The sequence below is a fragment of the Lathyrus oleraceus genome, chromosome 3, assembly GCF_024323335.1.
Source record: "Lathyrus oleraceus cultivar Zhongwan6 chromosome 3, CAAS_Psat_ZW6_1.0, whole genome shotgun sequence".
Taxonomy (NCBI): domain Eukaryota; kingdom Viridiplantae; phylum Streptophyta; class Magnoliopsida; order Fabales; family Fabaceae; genus Lathyrus; species Lathyrus oleraceus.
The window spans coordinates 398,979,650-398,999,279 of NC_066581.1; positions in this window are offsets into that span (position 1 = coordinate 398,979,650).

A 19,630-nucleotide genomic window follows, 5' to 3' on the forward strand; every position below is an offset into this window, starting at 1 on the left:
GCATTCATCATTCTAAGTAAGTTGTTTTTATTATTTTAAGAAAGTCCTTCTCCTATGCCTAGGGATAAGTGAACATTGTTGGGCTTTTTTATTACTATCATCAATAAAATACAATTTTATTCATCCACATCTATGATGTTTTATTTGTACTTTTTACTTTTTCTAAAAATGGTAATCACAAAAAACATAAATAAATAATAATCTTCCATCTGCATAAAATTTATTTGCACTCCACTTTTCTAAAATCAAAATATCAAATCATTATGCAGGTTGGTTCTCAAACTCATTGAATACAATGATCATACTCCCTCTCTAAACTTTGATTTCCCTGTGTTTGAAGTTGAGGAAGAGATTGATGATGAAGAAGTATCTGATGAGTTATCCCGTTTGCTTGAGCACGAGGAAAAAGCCATTCAACCGTTTGAAGAGCAGATTGAATTAGTCAACTTGGGTTCTAAGGATGATGTGCAGGAAGTCAAGATTGGGTCTCAATTGTGTCCAGAAGCTAAGAAGGGGTTGATTGATCTTCTTCGAGATTATTCTGATGTGTTTGCTTCGTCGTATCAAGATATGTTTGGGTTGGATTCTGAGATTGTGGAGCATAGACTTCCGTTGAAGCTAGAATACCCGTCGGTCAAGAAGAAATTGAGAAGAACTCATCCTCATATCGCAGTGAAGATCAAAGAGGAAGTACAAAAGCAGATTGATGCTGATTTTCTTGTTACCTCCAAATATCCACAATGGGTGGCCAACATTATGCCTATTTTGATGAAAGATGGAAAAGTCTGCATGTGTCTTGCTTATAGAGACTTGAATAAATCGAGTCCGAAAGATGATTTCCCTCTGCCACACATTGATATGTTGGTAGGCAATATATCTAAATTCAAAGTCTTTTCGTTTATGGACGGATTTCCGGTTACAACCAAATCAAGATGGAACCTGAAGATATGGAGAAGACCATATTCATTACACCCAAGGGAACATTATGTTATAGAGTGATGCCTTCCGGTTTAAAGAATGCTGGTGTAACGTACCAGAGAGCTATGACCACTCTTTTTCATGATATGATGCATAAAGAGATTGAAGTTTATGTTGATGACATGATTGTCAAATTAAGCAATAAAGAAGAACATGTTGAGCATTTGTGGAAGTTATTCCAATGTTTTAGGAAATATAAACTCCGCTTGAACCCCAATAAGTGTACTTTTGGTGTTCGTTCTGGTAAGTTGTTGGACTTTATTGTCAATAAGAAGGGTATTGAAGTTGATCATGCCAAGGTCAAAGTAATACAAGAAATGCCTGCGCCCAAAATTGAGAAGCAAGTCAGAGGTTTTCTCAGCCACTTGAACTATATATCAAGATTCATATCACATATGATTGCCACATGTGCTCATATATTCAAGCTTCCTCGGAAAGATCAGTCTTGTGATTGGACCAAAGATTGCCAGAAAGCTTTTAATAGTATCAAAGAGTATTTGCTTGAACCTCCAATCATGTCTTCACCGGTTGAAGGAAGACCGTTGATCATGTATTTGACTGTGCTTGAAGAGAGTATGGGTTGTGTTCTTGGTCATCAAGATGAATATGGGAAGAAAGTATATGCCATTTACCACCTTAGTAAGAAGTTCATCGACTATGAGACTCGGTATTCTATGCTTGAGAAGACATAATGCACATTGGCTTGGGTTGCTTTGAAAGACAAGAAGACTTTGAGAAGATTAGTTGGCAACTTCTACATGAATGGTGATGTGCTTTATAAGAGAAATTTCGATATGGTTATGCTCAGATGCGTGGATAGACACGAAGCAAACCTGTTGATGACTGAAGTCCATGAAGGTTCGTTTGGTTCTCATTCCAATGGACATGCTATGACAAAGAATATGTTGAGAGTAGGTTACTATTGGCTGAAAATGGAATCCGACTGTTGCAAGTTTGTAAAGAAATGCCACAAGTGTCAAATTTATGCAGATAAGATTCATGTTCCTCCGACACTGTTGAAAGTCATTTCCTCTCCATGGCCCTTCTCCAAATGGGGAATTGATATGATTGGCATGAGTGAGCCCAAAGTTTCAAACGAACATTTTTTTATTCTGGTGACTATTGATTACTTCACAAAGTGGGTTGAAGCGACATCGTACGTGAATGTGATCAAACAAGTTACTGTAAGGTTTATCAAGAATCAGATTATATGCCGTTATAGTGTTCCAAGAAAGATCATTAATGATAATGGATCTAACTTGAATAATCATATGGTGCAAGCTCTTTGCAAAGACTTCAAGATTGCGCATCATAATTCTTCTCCCTACAGACCAAAGATGAATGGGGCTATAGAAGCTGCAAATAAGAACATTAAGAAGATCATTCAGAAGATGGTTGTGACATATAAAGATTGGCATGAGATGCTCCCATTTGCTTCGCATGGGTACTGTACATCCATCTGCACTTCAACAGGGGCAACCCCTTTCTCTCTTATTTATGGCATGAAAGTTGTGCTCCCCATAGAGGTTGAGATCCCATCATTGCATGTTTTAATGGAAGCCAAGTTGACAGAAGCTGAATGATTCCAGACCAGATATGATCAGTTGAATTTGATTGAAGAGAAAAGATTGACTGCCATGTGTCATGGTTAGTTGTATCAGTAGAGAATGAAGAAAACATTTGATAAGAAGGTCAAGCCTCGTGTGTTTAGAGAAGGTGACCTCGTGCTCAAGAAGATTCTATCTTTAAAACCTGACACTAGTGTAGTACCTCAAATTTGCACCCTACCTTTTGTACATTCATTTCATATTAGGTCATAGCATAACATAGGCCACTGCATAACATTGCATTGTCCATTTGCCCAAGTGCAAGCTCAGTTGACAAATTAGGTCAAACTGGTCAGGAGAATCAGTCAAGCAAGCAAGCATGTGCTATTTTCATTGGAACAAAGCCTTAGGGTTGATTTATCAAGTTCATATGGTCTAAGGATCATTGTGAAGTGATTTGGACAAAGATTGGATGCTTAGAAGTCATCAGCCAAGTTGAATTTCAGCTGGAACCATAGAAAGTCAACTGTGGTCAACTGTGCCTGATTTTTTGGATTGGAAGGTGGGAGATGGTTTGAAAGGCTTCATTCATGTCCATATAAGTCTCATTTGACATATTAAAGACCAAGGTTGAAGAATTGGAGGTCAGACAAGAAGTTTCCTAAAATGGCAGGTGACCTGTAATTTCAGCTGCCCAAAATGGAAAGTTTTTCTCCCCAAAATTTCTTCATCATACAAGCTTCAAACGGAATTTTGTCCAACATGAAATTTGAAGATCTTGATCTCACCATTCCAAAAAGTCCAAGAACTTGAAATTCCCATGTGTGGTTGGCAAGATATGGTCCAGTCATTTTCCAAAAATGCCCAAAATCAAAGTGGCATAACTTTCATATGGAATGGCCAAATTGGATGGTTTTTCTTTGAGCAAACCACATTTGATGTGTACTTTCATAATCCATCATCACATTTTGCCAAAAGCCTTCACATAAAAAGGTCAATTTTCAAGTGTACTAATTAAAAAGCAAGGGCAAAATGGTCCAAATCTCAAAATACTTGGAATTTTCACATGGGACTTTTTCCAACACTTCCAAAATATCATTTAGAACTTGTTTGAACCAAGTTTGGACAGAAAAATTAGTTGCATCATGAAAGGGCATATTGGACCTAACACTTGAAAATGCACTTAACACTAATCATCTCCATTTTGCTAATCATGATTAATTTTTGGATTAAGGCATTGGTATATAACACTAATTGTAACTGTTTTCCATAATCACTAATCACAATTCTTAGATTCAAGATCAAAATTCTCAAACTCTCTCACTTTTTCACACATTGCATACTCACTTTTTTTTCCATTTTTCATCAATAATCCATCAATTCTCGTGTTGTTTCTTGGTAGATCTTTCATCTACAGGTATTGATTAAGGACTGGTTGAAGGAATTGAAGAAGAAAACCGCACCAAACTCCAACTGTCCAAGCTTGTTCAACCATGGAAAATCAAAGATTCAAGCACCTGGAGCGTTGCTGAGCTACCAAAGCTGTTTCAATCATCTTCCAGAGCAAGATTCTACATCTGTTCTCGTGAATTGGAGCAAAACAAGCAAGGATTCCACAGGTGCCATCATCCAAGGTTGGAATTCGACTCTAACCATTTTCCAAATTGTGATATGACTTGCGTAGATCCTTGATTGTAGAATGCTATGCCGCTTGTAGTTTCGATTTTAGTTAATTATTGAGAGAGAAATCTTGTTTTAAAGTTTAGATGCCAAAACTTCTTTTAATCGATTCGCATTGTATATGAACTTCTGGACGATTTAATCATGATATTGGTAATCTACATGCTTAGACGGTTCTATCCATATCTGGTTTGTACGCTTTGGTGCAAAAATGTTCTTGATGATGATTTGAATGATGAACGCGATGAACTTCTGCATTTTTCTAGAAAAACGCATGTTTGATCCGCTGCTATTTGCTTTCTGTTTGAATAAGCTGTTTCCCGCTGGATTGAGCGAATCAGAACGCGCCATGCCAATTAGTAATACGACCGCGTTTTGGCCAGGCGGTGAAGAATTACAAGTTTGCCATCAGATCCATTTTAATTCATTTAAAAACCTAATAATTATTTCATTTTCACAATTAACTTCAAAAAATCAAAACAAATCCAATTTTAATCCAATTTGCATGGGAATTTTTGTGTTGGATCCCAAATTTTGTCTAGTTTTTTTTAGGCATGGTAGTCCAAGTTGTGCCTGGTGATCTTGCTGACTTTTCCTATTGCCTTTGACTTGTGTATATTTTGTGTATGTTTTACCATTTTTAACATGAAATGATCATGCATTATCCAAATTAAATGAAAGTTCACATGCCTGTTCTTGACTCATTGCTGGTGATTTTGATGTGTAGTTTGTGAATTTTGGATTTATGGTTTGCAAGTTATGATGTGTGCAAGTTGAGTGTGACAATTTGTGTCACACTATGTTAGTTCAACTTCATGATTTTATTTGATATGCCTATGCTTTGCCAATTGCTTTCAAATTTTGCATGTGATACCCTCTGTATGACTAGTTTTGCCATGATTTTTTGTAGGAATTGTTGAACCATTTCCTATTTGATTAGGATTTTTGCTTTGTGTTTAGACATTTTTGGGTTTTGCTTGAGTGATTGACTTCCATATCTTGTGAAATGCTCATACCATATCATATGAAGATGAAATTTGATGGAGTGATTCTTGACATGCTTAAGTTCATTTTGGCTTTGGTCCCATTCATTTCTTAATTGTTCTCACTGTTTTGCATTTGATTGAAGTTGATGCTTATTTTGCTACCATGTGTTGGCTTGCTTGGATTTCTGTTGACTTTATGATTTTCATTGACCTACTTCCTCTTGTCCAAATGACATGAAAATTGATGTGTAGCTCATTGAATGTGTCCTGTCTAGGATGGAATTTTTGTGGAATTTATTGAGCTGTTTAGGTATTTGTTTGAGTGATATCATTCTGTTTGCTCATATATGATTCACATTTGCCTAGCTTGACTTAAAGTGTGCATGAATTGAATTTGGTGCATAGTTTTGATGTGAGACTAATTGGATTCTCTTTGTAATTGATTTATCTTGATTTTGATCATGGTTCACTTGCTGTTTTGACTTTTTCACTTCCTTTTGACCCTAGGCTTGTCCTAGTGGTCTTGTATCTCATGTTTGAATGTGATTTTCAGGTTAAGAAGCAAAATACCTTAAGGAGGTGGATTCACATTTGATTGAGATGTCATTTGATATTGTAAACTAACTTGTTTTGTTTTGTAGGATGATTGGCTCCTTTGAGTTGACTTGCACTTTGGTGCATTGGATTGTGTTTGTCTGTGTATAGCTAATTGCGAACCATTTGCTGTTTAGTTCTATGATTGGTATACTGATGATATTTGATTGATTTCAGGTACATTAGTTGCTAATATTGCTTTGCTTTGCTTGATAAGCAATTTGCACTGAGGTATAACATTCTTGTGTCCATGTAGTCTGGAAGACCTGGCCTGTTACTTGGCCAGGCACCTGTCTGAAGTCCTCCTTAAGAGGCAATGTTTGTGATTGTTTACTTTTGTCCCCAAGCAGGTAAAGACCTCAATGAGGCAATTGGCGGATATAAGAGATATGCAATCTATCTCCCGCTCTTCTGTTGAGTCGTCCCTCTGCTCACACCACTGTGTTGATGCATTGGGACACAAACCCAAGATCTTGTACAATGTACAGTTGTGTCAGAGTCTCGAGTGTAGAAGGGTTCCCACATTCTGCACCCACGCTCCTTTGTCTGAAGCTCTCCCTGACCAGGGATAAGAGCTGTGAAGTCTTATCTTCACTCTCCTTTCATCAGCTTCACCTTAGCCCCTCAATGGCAAGGTTAAGAGCTAACCATACCTCTGTATAGATGACTTGCTCTTGCAGTCTTACCCTTTGATTGAGCCCTTTGGTGTGCATATAATGTGTGCTGTTTGTGACTGTTTGCTATTGCTTGTGCTTTAGGATAGGCTTGCTTCCTGTGCAAGTTAGCTAGAAACCTTGACTCAGGGATGATTTTGCATGATAACATCTAGGCTCGAGTCGTAGTCTCCCTAGTTGTGTCTCCCTCTGTCATCTGGTTAGGCTAGTCCTGTGTCCCTCCGTAGGGGAACAACGTCGCCCTGATCCTCATACCAGATGAGGTACGTAGGCAGGAGATGAGCAGATCTCTCCGAGCGCCTGTGTCTTTGTTTCGTGTTGTTGTGTGCTTGGAAGCAGATGTAAGTCCATCTGTGAGAGAATTCTTTACCTTGAATTAATTTTTAATGATAGCAAATTGTGTGATCATCATCCAAATGTTGGTTGTGCATTGCATTACATGATACATGTGTGTTTTATTATGTTTTTCATCCCACTCTATTGTTGCATAACTGTACATATAAACCTACATTGATACTTACCTTTAAATAACAATTAAAATGCATCTTATGTCAGTAAGCATCGATACATAAAGCCTCTGCATCGATACATACAGCATGTGATAAATCACAAAACCTCTCTGTTTAGTATGCATCGATGCATACGAGTCATGCATCAATACATGGAAGACAAAATACTCTATGCATCGATACACACGATCCCTGCATCGATACATGACCAATTGAAACAGCCTGTGTATCAATACATGCGCATTAGGCATCGATACATACCAATGAGATAAACACATGCATCGATACACACGAATTATGCATCGATACATGATTAATAAATTTCACCAAAAATTCACACAACTTACAGTATGCATCGATACACACCCTTATGCATCAATACATAAAACTGTTTCATGTTATAACAGCAACTGTTTTGCAGCATATAAAAGATAGGTTACAACAGAAGTGCAAAAACACGAATTCATTGAGGGAAAACAATTGAACACAAGATCAAAAGCAGTGTTGGAGCAATTGTTAGAGAGCATTTAGAAACCTGAAAGAGACTTCATCTTCTCAATCACTTTTCTTCAAGAACATTTACACATAACCATTCTTGTTCTTTGGATTAAAGAAGCATCGAGATAACGTTCAGTGGTACGATCAAGGATCTAGCTGTGGTTTGCAGTGGAACGATTGAGGATCTAGCTGAGTCGAAGATTGAAGGGGGTTTCTAGGAAAAACCTACTGGTTTGTCCTTCAAGAACTGGAGTGTTCTTGAGGGTTTGGGAGTCACATTTGCAGAACATATTCAGCCGCAGCGTTGCGTTTGGAGATCGGGGGATTTCGCAAGCAGGTCGTGGAACCGGTGAATTGTTTGCAACTTTGTGCATGAAAATCTTGATCGTGCTCAGATCAAGTGAAGGTTTATACAAGAAGAGGTTCTTAGAGTTTAGAATTCAGTCTTTGTATCATAACCTTGTATCAACGGATTCGGCAATAATTGATAATCAAAGTTCTCAATTTCATTTGAAATTGAGAGGGAGACGTACCCACACGCGAGGACGACGTGGGGAACTTCCTTACCAAATCTCTGCGTATCGTACTCTTACCTTACTCCTCTTTACGTTGTTCAAACTGTTTTCGCAATTTCAGTTAGTGTGTGGTGATTGTTTCTTTTTCAAGACAGCAGTGGCAAGAAAACTTTAATCAAACTCCATTGCTGTTTATCATTGATCACATACACACCAACTGTTTGATAAAACGGTTAGCTAGATTTTATTCATTGGAAATAGACTTTAATGATAAGTGCATTCAATTAGTTAAAATTCTGGTGTGAATTGGTTCTGTCATTCTCATTAAAATCCAACAATTAAACTTGTGTGTCCGGCTTTCTAGTAGCGGTTCAGAATAGACGGAAGTCGATTCGAGACTGATTTTTCCGCCAACTTTGAAAACTCTGATAAAATTTCAAATCCGTTAAATTTAAAAGAGGTGATCTATTCACCCCTCCCCCCTCGATCACTAGCCACGCCATCTAACAAGTGGTATCAGAGCGCCGGTTCGCTGGTGCTCTGTGGCTGCCTGTAACAGTATGGATTCTGAACCAAAGGGGGCGTATAATAGAGCGCCTATTTTCAACGGTGAAAATTATGGCTACTAGAAAGACTGCATGCGAGTTCATATAAATTCAGTGGATAGGTTAGTATGGGCTGCCATTGAAAACGGTCCGTTTCAAATCACTATGACAAATGCGGCTGGCGCCATAGTACCTAAACCAGAAGATGATTGGAATGAGAAAGATGAGAAAAAGTGGTCGTGTGATTGGAGAGCTCGAAACATGTTAATTTCAGCACTTGGTGTTGATGAGTATTATCGAGTATCCCATTGCACGACAGTTAAAGAAATGTGGGACGCTTTAGAAGTTGCCCATGAGGGTACTACTGAAGTAAAACAGTCCCGCATTAACACACTCAATCAAGAGTTTGAGCTCTTTCGCATGAAACAAGGAGAATCCATCTCCGACATGCAAAAGAGATTCACTCATCTAACTAATAAAATTCTCAGGTGTCTTAGCAGGGAGTGGCAACCTAAAGTTACAGCAATCAAGGAAGCCAACGATCTTACAAGACTTACGATTACAACTCTGTTTGGAAAGCTGGAAGAACATCAGCAAGCTTTGGAAAGTCTTGAAAAATATAAGAATAAAAGTAAGAAGGAAAAGGAGAAGAAAAGAGACAAAGAGGGAGAGAAGAAGCCAATAGCTCTTGTGGCCTCTAGCTCTAAGTCCTCACGAAAAGAGCAAAGCGATAATGATTCAAGTAGTGACAAAGACTCGGATGATGAAGAAATGGGACTGTTTGTAAGGAGATACAATAGATTCATTCGAAAGAATGGAGTCAAGCATTCCGACAAAAATCTCATGAAGTTTCGAAAACAATCTACAAATTCGAAACAAGAAGAGAACAAGAAGAGTAGAGGAAGAGGATCCTGTTTTAATTGTGGTAAATCCGGACACTATAAAACGGACTGCCCTATGAAGTATAAGGATCAAAGAAAAGATTCGCCAAAAGGGTACAGCAAACAAAGAAGAGCGTATATTGCATGGGAAAGTGATAGTGATTCATCAAGCACACAAAGCTCAAGTGATGATGATGAAGCTGCAAATCTGTGCCTTATGGCTCACACAAAAAATCTGTCCTACCACAAGAAGAAAAACAATGACAAAAAGGTAAAACAAGCCTATTACGATAATTTCTCCTCTATGTCTTTTTCAGAACTAAAAATAGCTTTTGAAAAACTGCATAACGAAGCTGTAGATGCTTTTAAAAGACTATCTTCCGACAAACATATCTTCTCTTTTTTGGAAGGTAAAGTAAACAAAGCTGAAATTGATTTAGAAGCATTGAAAACTAGTATTGCAGAAAATTCAAAAACTATTGACATTGACGGATGTAGTAGAGTTAGGTATTGTGACGCTTGTTATATTTGGCAAAAAGAGGTAAACACTCTTAAGGTCAAATTAGAGAAAGCGCTACAACCTAAAGTTACTTATGCCGTTGACCCCAAGTTGTTTAAGAAGTCATTAAATCCTCCATATGCAAAATACTCTTTTATTCTAAAGGATTCAATGAACAAGAAACAACAAACACATCATCATGGTTTATGTCATTATTGTTGCCATGCTGGCCATACCATTGAGAAATGCAAATTTAGGAGATTTCTTGTCCCTAAAGGCATTTATCAATGGAAGCCAAAAGGCAACCATGTTAGCACTTACCCACTTGGACCCAATGAAAATTGGGTACCAACTTCTCTCTTTTGATGTTGTAGGATGAGTGCCTTGCCTCCGCAGATAGAAGGTGGTTTCTTGACAGCGGCTGCTCGAGGCACATGACCGGTGACATATCGCTCTTTATAGACTTCAAGGCAAAGAAGAAGGGAATTGTCACTTATGCAGACAACAACAAAGGAGCTATACTCGGAAAAGGTAGTGTAGGTAATCCCTCCACCACTACTATTTCAAATGTCCATTTAGTTGAGGGACTTAAACACAATTTGTTAAGCATAAGTCAACTATGCGACATGGGCTATAAAGTGTCGTTTACAAAAACTTGCTGCATAATTGAACATGTTGAACAAAACATTGTGTTTAAGGGTGTAAGAGTAAACAACATCTATACGCTTGACTTGTTTGATGTACCTTTAACAAATACTAAATGTCTAGTCACCTTGAATGATGATTCTTGGCTTTGGCATAGACGTTTAGCGCATGTTAACTTTGATTTGCTAAATAATGTTGTATCTAAGGATCTAGTAGTCGGTCTACCAAAAATAAAATTTTCAAAAGATCACATATGTGACGCGTGCCAAATGGGAAAGCAAACAAGGGTGTCCTTTAAATCTAAAAATGTAATTTCAACTTCACGACCTCTTGAGCTTCTCCATATGGACCTCTTTGGACCTTCTAGGACAAAGAGCCTAGGTGGAAATTACTATGGCTTTGTAATAGTTGATGACTACTCTAGATTCACTTGGACTATATTCCTTCATAGCAAAGATGAAACTTTTTCTGCCTTTAAAAATTTTGCAAATCTGTCCCAAAACAAAATGAACTCCAAAATAGTTACAATTCGTAGCGATCATGGTGGTGAGTTTCAAAATTACCACTTTGAGAAGTTTTGTGATAAGTATGGTATTGAGCATAACTTTTCAGCCCCTCGCACTCCACAACAAAATGGCGTTGTGGAGCGTAAAAATCGTGTTTTAGAGAAGTTGGCAAGAACAATGCTCAATGAGGGTGGATTACCAAAATACTTTTGGGCTGATGCTGTCAGCACGGCCTGTTATGTTCTAAACAGAATCTCAATTCGCCCTATTTTAAACAAAACTCCTTATGAACTTTTGAAAGGAAGAAAACCAAACTTGTCACATCTTCACGTATTCGGTTGTAAATGTTTTGTTTTGAATAACGGTAAGGAAAACATTGGGAAGTTTGATGCAAAAGCGGATGAAGGTATCTTTCTTGGTTACTCACTGTCAAGTAAAGCATATAGAGTGTATAACAAGCGTTTACTTACTGTTGAAGAATCTGTTCATGTTTCTTTTGATGAGTCTTATCCGAAATATGTCGGAAAAGGTATTTCTTTTGATGACGCAGGTGTATCTACAGAAGACATACTCAAGGAAGCTGTTGAGGAAACTGATCAGTCCAAAACAGCTGCCCATGAGAAGGAGGAAGATACTAGTCATGAAGAAATTGAGGAAGAAAAGACAGCTGAAGAGAATGATCTTCCAACAGCTTGGAGATCCTCAAAAGACCATCCCATTGACAATATCTTGGGAGACATTTCAAAGGGAGTAATGACTCGTTCTAAGATAAGTAATTTTTGTTCTCACTTCGCGTTTGTTTCACAAGTAGAACCTAAGAATGCCAAAGAGGCCTTGATTGATGAATTTTGGCTCATGGCCATGCAAGAAGAGCTTAATCAATTTAAAAGAAATGACGTTTGGGAACTTGTCCCTCGTCCGCGAGATCATCATATCATAGGCACTAAGTGGGTTTTTAGGAACAAGCTTGATGAAAACGGAGTGATTACTAGGAACAAGGCACGTTTAGTAGCACAAGGGTATAACCAAGAGGAGGGCATAGACTATGAGGAAACTTATGCTCCAGTTGCTCGCCTTGAAGCTATACGTCTTTGGCTTGCCTTTGTGTGTTCTAAGGATTTTAAGCTTTACCAAATGGACGTAAAGAGTGCCTTTCTTAATGGTGTTATAAATGAAGAAGTATATGTTTCACAACCTCCCGGCTTTGAAAATGCTGAAAATCCAGATCATGTTTACAAATTAAAACGAGCTTTGTATGGCCTTAAACAAGCCCCTCGGGTTTGGTATGAAAGGCTTAGCAAATTCCTAATTGATCATGGATATTCAAGAGGTAAAGTGGACAATACTCTCTTTATTAAACACAAAGGGAAGCACATTCTTTTAGTTCAAGTTTATGTCGACGATATCATATTTGGTTCAACTAACATACACTTGGTCGAAGAATTTTCTAAGGTTATGCAGGGTGAATTTGAGATGAGTCTAATGGGGGAGCTGAACTACTTCCTAGGACTGCAAATAAAACAACTTGATGAGGGTACAGCAGTATGTCAAACAAAATACTGCAGAGAACTACTCAAGCGCTTTGGAATGAATGACTCAAAATCGATTGACACCCCAATGCCTACCAACAGAAATCTAGATAAGGATGAGCACGGTAAGTGTGTAGATGTGAAAAGATTCAGAGGTATGATTGGATCTCTCTTGTATCTTTCTGCGTCTAGACCTGACATCATGTTTAGTGTTTGTATGTGTGCACGCTATCAATCAAATCCTAAGGAATCGCACCTAAAAGCGGTGAAGCGCATATTTAGATATCTCCACGGAACACCTAAATATGGGCTTTGGTATTCCAAAGGAAGTGATTGTAGCTTAGTAGGGTACTCCGATTCTGATTTTGCTGGCTGCAAATCAGATAGGAAAAGCACAAGTGGTACATGTCACCTGTTTTCAAACTCCTTGGTCAGTTGGCATAGCAAAAAGCAAGTTTCTGTGGCTTTGTCAACTGCAGAGGCAGAATACGTTGCCGCCGGTAGTTGTTGCGCTCAGATTTTATGGCTGAAACAGCAACTACAAGACTTCAACCTTCAACTCAAACGTATTCCTATCAAATGTGACAACACTAGTGCCATAAACCTTACTAAAAACCCCGTTTTACACTCACGCACTAAACACATAGAGATTAGACATCATTTCCTTCGTGATCATGTTGAAAAAGAAGACGTTATCTTTGAGCACGTTGATTCCAAAAATCAGCTTGCTGATATTTTCACTAAACCATTGGCAACGGAACCTTTCTTCAACATTCGTCGCGAATTGGGAATCCTAGATCTTTCTTAATTGATGTCATAAGCATGTTACCTCTTAATTATATTATGCCTCACCATGGTTGATAAGAGCTGTTTTAGATGTCAATTATCCATCACAAGAGTTCTCCAACAGAGGTAATATCAATCCTTTCTACAATTTTCTTATTGCTAAGTGATTGTGTATGTTAGAACAAATGTTCTTATTCTAGTTGATCTAAAATTTGTTTGCATATACTCCTTGTCCATATTGTGTGCACACTAAGAGTCCTTCAAAACAAGGTTAGTCATGAAACCTCACGTCTTTGATAAAACAGATGCTATTCACCTACACCTAAATGAAGTGGTTGAACTCTTACAAGCACAAAGACTTGGGTCGTTTCTGTCCACAAAGGATGAGTATCATGAGGATTTCATTCGGATCTTTTATGCTGGCTTACAAACTGGTAGAGGTTATATGTTCCGGTGTTCTATCGGAGTCAGAACATATACCTTTGAAGCCTCTAATTGGGAAACGGTGTTTCAAATGCCGCTTCCGTCGATGGTTGTCAAGTCCTGGCATGACCTGCACTTTGATCCTGAATTTGACATGAAAGATTTTACTTCTTCTATCCTAAAGATTGATAGACCGTTGAGTGAAGATGAACATGTCACGTCAGGTATGATCAAACAAACTCTGCGTATTCTTCACTGGATCATTACACACATTCTGCGTCCAACCAACAATGGCCACTCTCGGTTGGATAGGCCTAGCATACATCTTCTCTACATTCTGCAAAATAAGATTCTCTTAAATTGGGCGAACTACTTTGTAAAACGTCTATTTTATGTGCGAGACAGCTCCAAAACTGTGGCTCTAGGGTATGCCTCTCAAATAATGAAAATTCTTAAGTTTTGGAAAGTTGCAATACCTATTGTGCCTCTCCTATCTCCATCTGCAGCTCAAGAGTTTGACTCTGCCACTCTATCGCATATGGGATATCGGTGGGACAAGGAATGCAAATGCTTCTATTTCTTCGAAAGAAAATCCAAAACCAGAATTTACAATTTTGACATGCCTTCGGAACGCATCCATGTTGCTGAAGATCAGCCTGATGAAGAGATGCAGGATGCGGCTGAAACAGATGCACCACAAGCTGAAGCCAATACTGGTTGGGGAGATTGGGTGCCACGAAGGTGGTCTCCCACCAACTACGTACCTGAACCTACAGCCCCTCCATTCTCCGGTGGTACTTCAGCCTCAACACCAAATGCGGACATCACTCATATGCTTCAACAGATGGAAATTGTCAACAAAGAACGCCATGAAGAAGCACGGTACTGGCATGTTCAACAATCTGAATGGCACAACGAGCATCGGGACTGGCATGATGAGCATACACGGATGTATCACAATCAACACGCTTGGCACCAAGACTTAGTTAAATGGCATCAAGTGTTCTACAACGAAATGTCCGGCTTTATGGATGACTGCCGTGAAAATCCTGGGATTATGGACAGTTTTAGAAGCATTGAAGTTCAGAACCGATTTAGGAAATACTCCTTCATGGGCCAAAATCCAGACACAATGCCTCCTCCTCCGCCTCCGCCAAGCTACCGAGATCCTGACAGACATGATGAGGAGTCCTGTGGTGGCAACAATCCAAATTAACCCACCTGCATTTCATCTCATAGCATTTCATCTCCTATTGCTCTAGTTTTTCTTTTGTTGCACACTATGGTTTAGCTTATGTAACTCTTAAACTCGTTCGTATCTTTTAAACGCTTTTCTAATTCTGTTTATCTCTATTGTTATTGCCCTTATTCTTCATTCTTTGTGAATGATTCTTTACTTTGATGCTTCATTCTTTGTGATTGATAGCCTGTTATCCATTGTTTGCCATGTCCTGCTACACTATGCAACCTTGATAAATTTGTCTCTTCCTCTTTTTGATGTTGACAAAGGGGGAGAAAATGCAGATATGCACAAACTCAGGGGGAGTATCACACATCTTGCCAAGAATTTGCCATCATAAAAAAGGGGGAGTTTGTGAGAGAATTCTTTACCTTGAATTAATTTTTAATGATAGCAAATTGTGTGATCATCATCCAAATGTTGGTTGTGCATTGCATTACATGATACATGTGTGTTTTATTATGTTTTTCATCCCACTCTATTGTTGCATAACTGTACATATAAACCTACATTGATACTTACCTTTAAATAACAATTAAAATGCATCTTATGTCAGTAAGCATCGATACATAAAGCCTCTGCATCGATACATACAACATGTGATAAATCACAAAACCTCTCTGTTCAGTATGCATCGATGCATACGAGTTATGCATCAATACATGGAAGACAAAATACTCTATGCATCGATACACACGATCCCTGCATCGATACATGACCAATTGAAACAGCCTGTGTATCAATACATGCGCATTAGGCATCGATACATACCAATGAGATAATCACATGCATCGATACACACGAATTATGCATCGATACATGATTAATAAATTTCACCAAAAATTCACACAACTTACAGTATGCATCGATACACACCCTTATGCATCAATACATAAAACTGTTTCATGTTATAACAGCAACTGTTTTGCAGCATATAAAAGACAGGTTACAACAGAAGTGCAAAAACACGAATTCATTGAGGGAAAACAATTGAACACAAGATCAAAAGCTGTGTTGGAGCAATTGTTAGAGAGCATTTAGAAACCTGAAAGAGACTTCATCTTCTTCATCTTCTCAATCACTTTTCTTCAAGAACATTTACACATAACCATTCTTGTTCTTTGGGTTAAAGAAGCATCGAGATAACGTTCAGTGGTACGATCAAGGATCTAGCTGTGGTTTGCAGTGGAACGATCGAGGATCTAGCTGAGTCGAAGATTGAAGGGGCTTTCTAGGAAAAACCTACTGGTTTGTCCTTCAAGAACTGGAGTGTTCTTGAGGGTTTGGGAGTCACATTTGCAGAACATATTCAGCCGCAGCGTTGCGTTTGGAGATCGGGGGATTTCGCAAGCAGGTCGTGGAACCGGTGAATTGTTTGCAACTTTGTGCAGGAAAATCTTGATCGTGCTCAGATCAAGTGAAGGTTTATACAAAAAGAGGTTCTTAGAGTTTAGAATTCAGTCTTTGTATCATAACCTTGTATCAACGGATTCGGCAATAATTGATAATCAAAGTTCTCAATTTCATTTGAAATTGAGAGGGAGACGTACCCACACGCGAGGACGACGTGGGGAACTTCCTTACCAAATCTATGCGTATCGTACTCTTACCTTACTCCTCTTTACGTTGTTCAAACTGTTTTCGCAATTTCAGTTAGTGTGTGGTGATTGTTTCTTTTTCAAGACAGCAGTGGCAAGAAAACTTTAATCAAACTCCATTGCTGTTTATCATTGATCACATACACACCAACTGTTTGATAAAACGGTTAGCTAGATTTTATTCATTGGAAATAGACTTTAATGATAAGTGCATTCAATTAGTTAAAACTCTGGTGTGAATTGGTTCTGTCATTCTCATTAAAATCCAGCGATTAAACTTGTGTGTCCGGCTTTCTAGTAGCGGTTCAGAATAGACGGAAGTCGATTCGGGACTGATTTTTCCGCCAACTTTGAAAACTCTGATAAAATTTAAAATCCGTTAAATTTAAAAGAGGTGATCTATTCACCCCCCTCTCGATCACTAGCCACACCGTCTAACAAGTCCATCGAGTGGCATTCAGGTTCTAGTGTGGGTTTGCTGGTTCGGATGCTGATGTAAGTCCAGTTATTGGCATTCAGGCTCCATGTTTGCCTTCTTGCGTGTGTTTTGGTTCGGATGCTGATGTAAGTCCAGTGATCGGCATTCAGGCTCCACGTTTTCCTTCTTGTGTGTGTTTTGGTTCGGATGCTGATGTAAGTCCAGTGATTGGCATTCAGGCTCCACGTTTGCCTTTGCCTGTGTTTGTTTGTGTGCGTGTTAGCCGAGCTACGAATGCTCTAATTCTCCTTCGTCCAAGGAGATACGTATGCATAGGATGCGATATCCTAGCGAGCATGTGTCGTTTCCCCAGTCCGAACTACTTAGACTCTGATGTCTATGCTTGATAGACTAAGTAGGCCCAGGATGCGATGTCCTGCCGAGTCAGTTTCAGTCTTGTTTGTTTTCTTGTGTCTCTTTCAGCCAGTGTGTGTGTGTGAGCAGTGTTTTAGCAACCATTTCCCTCCCTATTGTGCGTGGATCCCGTCGAGTACGACGGATGCGTAGGGGTGCTAATACCTTCCCTTCGCATAACCGACTCCCGATCCCATTCTCTTTGGTCGCGAGACCATGCTTTTTCCAGGTTTACTTCGAGCGTTTCCTTTCCCTCTTTTGGGATAAATAACGCACGGTGGCGGCTCTGTTGTTCTTGTTTCCCGCCGGTTTTTCGCGTAATGCGACAGCTGGCGACTCTGCTGGGGACCTACTGAAGTTGACCTCTTGCCGGTCCATCTTCCCTAAGCGAGTCTCTCCTAGCGCTCTCTAGGTTAGGGTTTTGGTTGCTGTTTACTGTTATTTATTGCATTCATTGTTTATTATTTGCATTTATTGTTTGCATTAATGTTTGGGGTGGGAGTTACTCGAGGTAAAAGGCCCAATACCCAGGCTCTGAGTGAAATCTAGGAAAGCTAGGAATAGAGTGATTCATGGGAAGCGGGTGGTATGCGCCACTTAGCGGAACATTGATATCACGAGGAGTTCAGACTCTGATGGGGTATTATCGGTGCATACGTCGGGTGTGCACAGGATGATATTCTTGAAAGGGTTGTTTATCCTGCGTTTCTCTCGACCTTACCCTGGCCTAGATGACACCCGTGAGTGGGAGGGAATGATTATTACAGGTACAGTTGCTGACTTGTTGGTGACTTGTTGGTGACTCTTGGTACTGATGGTGACTATGGATTATGGACATTTATTTCTGGGACGCCAGAGTTCTGTCCGTGGTTTATCAGCGGGTTCCGTTTATTTCGGATCCCCAGGTTGAATTTGAGAGTACCTGTTCAGAGGATCTGGCTATCATCCGTTCGGCGGATGTTTTTGTGATGATGATGTAATCTCCGGTTCCGTTTATTTCGGAATTTCCCCCAAGTCAGATTTATGGTGACTCAGTTGACTATGACTGGTTCATAGAATGGGTCTTCAGATGACTTGGTGACGCAGTGACCTGCATTCATGCATTTGCATCATCCCATTTTGCATTCATCTGCATTCAACCCATGTCGATCCGTACTCAGGGTCCATTGTTGATTGAGATTCTGGTTGAGAGACATCCAGATGTCAGATTGTTATTGATGAAAAATTATCTGTCTCAGTGATGCTAGAATCAAAAGACGGAATATTCCTGGTACGGATAGACATTGCGTGTGTGAGTCATACTAACCCATTTGCTGTTTTGTAGGTGTCAACCAGTGTGGATAGCTCGTCTGCTCAGACATCCTGCTAGGGGCAACAAATCCGAGCTGATGGATCTTCCCAACGCCGACATCCTTGAACTGAAAGAGATGGTGAGGGATTTGTTCAGTGTTGTGCAAGGGCTTGCCTAGGGGCAGAAAGCCATGGCTGAGAGATTGGAAAAGATTGAGAAGTGGCTGATAGTGGAAAAAGTTCAGGGGAAGGCTCCGCCCTCCGAAGTGAACAAACCCTCTGACTCTGTAGCAAAGGAACCCTCTGGCAGTGATCCGTTCAAGAAGGAGGTTGAGTCAGTTGGTATGCCGGTAAAAAGGGAACGCAGTCAGGATCGTTATCACCCTTATGCTGCTGCTGTAACCACTCCTGTTGGTAATCCACTTGTACCGCCGCAACAACCACTACCTCAACAGAAGGCACCAAGAGCTAGGAGCCAGGTGAAGAAGAAAAAGGAGGAGCGTCAGTTCGAGGAACCACCTGTGACCTACACCCTTCTGTTTAGGAGATTGAGGGATTTGGGGTTAGTCCGGCCAAGGATTTTGATTCCCATAGCACAACAAAAGAGGCCTGCACACTATGATGAGAATGCCAGGTGTGAGTTCCATTTTGGGGCACCCGGGCACAGTGTTGAGGGTTGTAGGGCTTTCAAACATGTCGTCCAGGACATGGTGGACTCCAAGATCATCAGCTTGGCACAGATCATGGATGGGGATGTCAACCCTGTACCCAGGAAGGGTCCTGTAAAAGTGAAGATGGTGAAAAAGGTCAAGAAAGGAATGACGGTGACTGAGGAAGATCAGTTAAAGATTCCCATGGCTGTGGTCCCAAAACCT